The sequence below is a fragment of the Haliotis rufescens genome, unplaced genomic scaffold (genome assembly GCF_023055435.1).
Source record: "Haliotis rufescens isolate VD_foot unplaced genomic scaffold, xgHalRufe1.0.p SCAF_3, whole genome shotgun sequence".
NCBI classification, from domain to species: Eukaryota; Metazoa; Mollusca; class Gastropoda; order Lepetellida; family Haliotidae; genus Haliotis; species Haliotis rufescens.
Window position 1 is genome coordinate 35,602,761 of NW_025964001.1, and position 6,049 is coordinate 35,608,809.

Genomic DNA, 6,049 nt, shown 5'->3' on the forward strand with positions numbered 1-6,049 from the left:
TAGCAGTATCGCCGCCTGCAATGGCAGAAAAAACAAACCCATTTGTGACTCAACTAACGTCAATCTCCAAAACAGCTTCAACAATACCGATGGAAACTGCGGTGGCAACTACAGGTGATATATGTCCAAGAATATGAATCATAAATTTTGCACTTTAGAATATTGCAAACAATATTTCCAACCAAAGGAGAGGAATGCTAGTCAAGGGTCGCGAATACCTGCGTTTTAACTGAGACCAAACGCATCATTACAATTCCTCATCATTCAGTGGCATAACGTTTCAAAGGAAAATATATGAAATATAATGAAAATAAATGTGTGTGTGTGTGAGAGAGAGAGAGAGAGAGAGAGAGAGAGAGAGAGAGAGAGAGAGAGAGAGAGAGAGAGAGAGAGAGAGAAAGCATTATTACAATCAACATAGTGTGATGTTCATTCCTATTATAGCCAAAGTGTGGTATTTTGAAGTATTCCCTTACGTTTTCCAATTACAGAGAGTCAATGTGCCCTTTATACCATAACCGTCAAAACAGGAACGGATAATGGGGCTGGTACCAACTCCTTTGTTCTGCTCAGTCTCCTGGGGAGCCAAGGGAACTTCACACATGAATTAGGAAGCGTCGACGGTGATGACTTTGAATCTGGTTTTACAGACATATTCCAGGTATCATTAATACGTATTTTTTTACTTCATATCAAATGACCCTCCCAGATATTCATTACATTTCCAGAGACCGTAACTCCGGATGGAGAGGATGAGAACCTCTAGGACTAACATTATATTCGTGTTCATGTCATACTTTGTTTCACGACACTCGTGTAGTAAACATAGTATAACATGAACATGAATATAAAATTGTCTATGTATTGTGAGTTGAGGTGAAATGGGGTTTAACGTCGCGTCCAAGATTATTGCACTTATATAGCGACGTGCATGCACGTGTATGTGTGTGTGGCTACTAGCCTACTAGTGTACTAGTCCGGACTGATGCCGATTTATAGTGCTAGCACACTGAGATACCATGCCGCAGATTTAACATGAATACCCAACTCAGACACAGTAAACTGACACCGAGCCGACCAGTCCTTGTTTTAGTCCCTTAATGCCGAGCGTCAGACAGGGTAACAACCAGTACCATCTTTTAACGTCTTTTGGTATGACGCGGCAGGGTAACAACAAGTACCATCTTTTAAGTTCTTTTGGTATGACGCGGCCGGGGATCGAACCCCGGACCTTCCGCACTCTGGGCGCACGCTCTACCATTAGACCACGGAGGCCGTCCCTATGTATTGTGCAAAACACTTCAATTTATCTTGTCCCCTGCGTGCTGGTCTTTCTTTTCACACAAATTCAGACCCCATGCCCGATATGACTATCGTAACTTTGGCCTGGGATCAGAAAATATATAACTTTATGGATACCAACTTCAGGTGTATTGCATTTTGAGACCTTTCGATGTAGATTCTTACACCGTTATCAAGCCGAGTGACTACAACCAAGTAGTAAGATGTATAGAGAAATGATATGTTGTTTTAAGCAGGAAATTAAAATCAACATCAACAGATAATGTATAACAAGTAGCACACAGATACTTTTATGAAGCCAGATCTTCAGTAAGAATAAAACTATTGAACAAGCTGATTGAGTTCTATTATTTAAACTAGTTTTTATGTTATGCCAGAAACCTATGATTGTGGGTTCGAATCCCGGGTCGCCCCGATTATGTTTCTAGGTTTGTCAGCAACATACCCGTGCTTGTGGGTTTCACCGCAGTGGTAAACGTCTGAGACCTGCATCACTTCGGGTTTTCCTCCCACATTAAGCTGACACGCCGGGATTTTACTGGAATAATGCTAAAAACTTCACATGTTCTCACCAACTTAAAGAATCAAACGGTTTACCTGGGATAATCTTCCTGAAGTTTGAACTGATGAGTTCATGAATAATTTGATAATTAGTTATAGTTTTCTAATTGATTCTTAACTTCTTATTTTCTAAATGATATACCACGTTTTCTTATAATCTGGTTATCTGCAAACTTCCTTTACCTTCATCATCGCGGATATATCATTTTGAGGCTACGTCTTGTTCCTTTATCGTCATCTTCAACATTCAGCTGATGAAGGGGCAAGAACTACCCTTGAAACACTGGGTACAGGAATACAGAAGCTGAATCTTCTTGTATCATGTGCCTCTTGATTGACTATCATTCTCTATTGTTATTACAGTTTGGGGATGAATGTATTGGTGAGATGGTGGACATGACTTTGAAGGTCATACCTTTCGGTGTATCGCCAGCATGGCAACTAGAATGGGTTCGTATTTTGCCACCATCATTATTTAACAGTACATTTGCGGTAAAACATGAATAATATTTGCATTTCTTTTCCATCATACTCATGTCATTTGAGATGTCAAAGCATGTCTCGATCTTTCTTTCAAACAAATACAACCAAGATTCTCGGGAGCAAAAGTCCATCAATGTCCCAATGGCATGCGTGATGTAAGAACCGATTGAAGAGGCTCAGTTATGGGTCTGTTCCAAACTCGAATGTTATCAGTTCGACATGCTATACTTTCTCTACACTGAAAACATGTCATGTTTATCTCCATTTTACCATGGCACAATTGGGAAGTGGTTTAAGTCTCATGTTTTAAGTGGACTGGATTTTGGTTTTGTGAATTTGACCGTAATCGACACAAGTTAATTTTCACACATTTAGATCTGCGAGAGATCAATTTACTAATTATGATGTAAATGTAATTGCGAAACTTACGCTGATTGGAGAGGGTACAGTGATAAATGTAGTCTAACATATTGTTTTACGTTTAATTTTCAGTATATTTAGCAACTATCAATCGTACACCCATGCATGTGCTGTTCCAATAAGACTTTTAAAAGACATACTAATTAAACTGTAAGTGAACAAAAGATTGTCTGATACCAGAACGACGTTATAGTATATATTGCATTTGTATGGTCATATATAGCGTTAATCATTCGTAGGAAACATGATTTGCAACATATGACGAAAACCGAATTTGCTCTGCGATTTCAAAACACGATGGGTAGTAGTAGACATGCACACGGAAAAGGCTTAACTGTTTGACGCTGTAACTCTGTTGTACTAAAGTACGCTCAACTGATCATGACGATAAATGTCGTAGTGCTCTCGCCATTCGCTGTGCAGAGTTGCGCCCCTTGGACACGCCAGATACCTCTGATAGTGGGTTCGAATCCCGGATCGCCGTAATTCTGTTTATAGGTTTGTCAGTACCATACCCGTGCTAGTCAATTCAGTGGAGTAATGGTCTTGTCTTCTGAACCTCATGATCAGATGCTGTCTTCACTATTGATCAGATGTTATCTTCACCAAGCTAGACGTGTCTGACGTTGACGTCGAAGCAAAATATGGTTGTCTTGTTGACATAACGTCATAATTATATCATGAGCATGTGTTCATAAATCACCATCAAATAGTAATGGTACCAGGTGTTTGCGAAAAGGTGAGCGTATCCTGCCCACCGGTGGCACCCGCCACAAACACATGCAAAGGCAAGTCAATTGTTCACCTGAAAAAAAACACGGGAACTCATGGTACAAGTCAAAATAGGGAATTGCACCGCGTGTTTTGTCACTGATGCGTCAAATTTGTGAATGACCTCCACATGTCTACCATAAAACTGAAAGTTTTACTGGGGCCTTGAATGTTGTAACCTTGATCCAACAACCTCTGAGCAAGAGGCGAATGATGCTCTTTGAAATCTTGGTAGAAAGAGCACGCTCGATTGTATCTCAAAGTTGTGAAATGTAGACACCAAACTATTAAGGCTTGAGCTGCTGGAATATTGCTCGACATGAAGGGAAAGTTGACTATTTGAAAGTCAAAGTCACCCCTCTTGTCATACAGTCTATATAGCATGTTATAGGACACGGTGATATTTAAATTTATATGTAAACAAACATTGTGTTAGCAAAAGTTTCAAAAAAATATATCGCATATGAAAAGCCACCAAACAGTAATAGATACCCAGTATGATTAATTGTCTAATTACATATTCAATAGATGGTCAAATTGTACATAAGATTGTAACCGAAACTACACTACAGTTTCGAGTATATGTTGTTAGTGAATTGACTAGGGCTTCATCTTAAATAAAGTATTAGTTAAATTCAGTTATGATTGATGGTATTTCATCACAGATTTTCAGTGATCCATTCATATCATTTTGCTGACACTGCTATTTTGCCTTTAACGCCCATTAGAATCTGTTTCAGCAGAACATCGTGACCGATAATCGAGACTCGTTGTTCTCTGTCGTTGGCATTTCATATGGCTATGTATGTTTGGCAATTTTAGTTATGTTAATATGTAAACCTACTGCAGAGTGATGCCATTTTCTTGTGTAAAAATATATAAAAGGCGTGGCAATTCGCCGCGTTGAGAGATGTGCAGGGTTGAGTCCCTCTGGGAACGTCAGAAACCTATAATCGTGGGTTCGAATCCCGGTTCGCCCCGATTCTGTTTATAGGTTTGTCAGCACCATACCCATTCTAACTGATGGCTGTCCTTCCACATTAAACTGACACGCCGTGATATAACTGAAAGAGTGTTCAAAGGGGCGTAAAATCCAAAACTCACTCACAATAACATTGGGCTAAAAGGCAAAATAGCTGTGAAAATTATGTCAATGGTCCCTCAAATGGCATTTTGTATTTCAACCAGATACTTTCTTTATTAAAAACTATTTGTATATTGAAAATTTTTAAAAAAAATTATACATTTTCTGTGACAATACATCTATATTATTAAAGAATAGCAAATGGTCTGTCAGGTTTTACCGAAACAAACGTCAGACAGAATACTTATTTTTCAGATCACAGTACAGATCAACATCTTCAGTGAAGGTGGACCCTCTAACACAACAACATACATAGCCGACGTGAACTCCTGGCTGGCTTGCGCCTGGAATCCGTTTGTACCTGAGCCAGATGAACGGACATTACCGTTCAGGAAACTTCCGATATCCACTAAGGACTAGGGAGGATGAAGACAAGACAGTCAGGCATCACTGTCAAACGTTAGTCCTTCGAACCGAGTTGATCTGCTCATGTAGTCTTTCTCTCTGGAAACAGTGTTCATGATGCGGACATATACCTAAACTAATTATCGTTTGCAGCAGAAATAAACTACTTCCGAAACCAATTGTCATAATTATGTTAAACATATTAATTACCCTTCCCAACTCGTCATTCTTTTTATGATTTAATGTGTCTTAATATAATTTCTTTAACAAACTACGATATACACAGTATGCTTTAACGAGCTTTGGGTGGTTTTCAGTCATGACGCTGCCTTGGTAGATAAGCGTTCAATCAACGTAACATTTTCATGGAGATTGGCAGACCTGCCCAGGCTGTGGCATGTGCTGTGTCTTCATGGGTATCACACACAACACGTCAACTGAGACCTCTCGATATTCTGCCGAACAGATTCCATTTGGCGTAAAGGGCAAAATAACGGTGAAAATTTTAGGCATGGATCACTGAAAATCAGTGATGAGAACAGATGTTCGCGAAAAGGATAATCATCTCCCTCCACACCGGTAACACCCGTGACTCACAGAATTTGCATAAATATGCCCATCCAAGTGTCTTCCTAATAACGGCGGGGGACACACATCGTAGTCCATGTGGGGAATGGAATCTGGGTCTTTGAAGTGACGAGAGAATACAATAGGAGAAGAAACAAAGAACAAAGATGACGAACTAAAGAATACATATGCATTTACTTTAAAAATCTACACAGTCCGTTTACAAAGACTCTACTCAGTATTGTCCCCTACATCTGTATTGTGTGTCAAGAAGCAATATGTTTTGTTTTTATTAATCAACATTACAGTCTTTACTTCTGACTTGCAAAGAGGTTATTTCAAAGCTATAAACATTTAGGGTTACTTAAAGTTCCTTTTTCAAGATTGACAAATCCATTTCACAATATTATCTTTCCTCCAAAAAAACACAAACGTTATCAAAACGTCTCCAGGCGC

General features: G+C 39.2%; 1 long non-coding RNA gene across 1 annotated transcript; it reads left to right on the plus strand.

The window, feature by feature from the left end:
* Positions 1–537: 537 nt before the first annotated feature.
* Positions 538–5,157, plus strand: LOC124120483. Its single transcript, XR_006858834.2, has 3 exons — positions 538–661; positions 2,227–2,313; positions 4,877–5,157. It is a non-coding gene; the product is annotated as an uncharacterized LOC124120483 (long non-coding RNA).
* Positions 5,158–6,049: the final 892 nt, after the last annotated feature.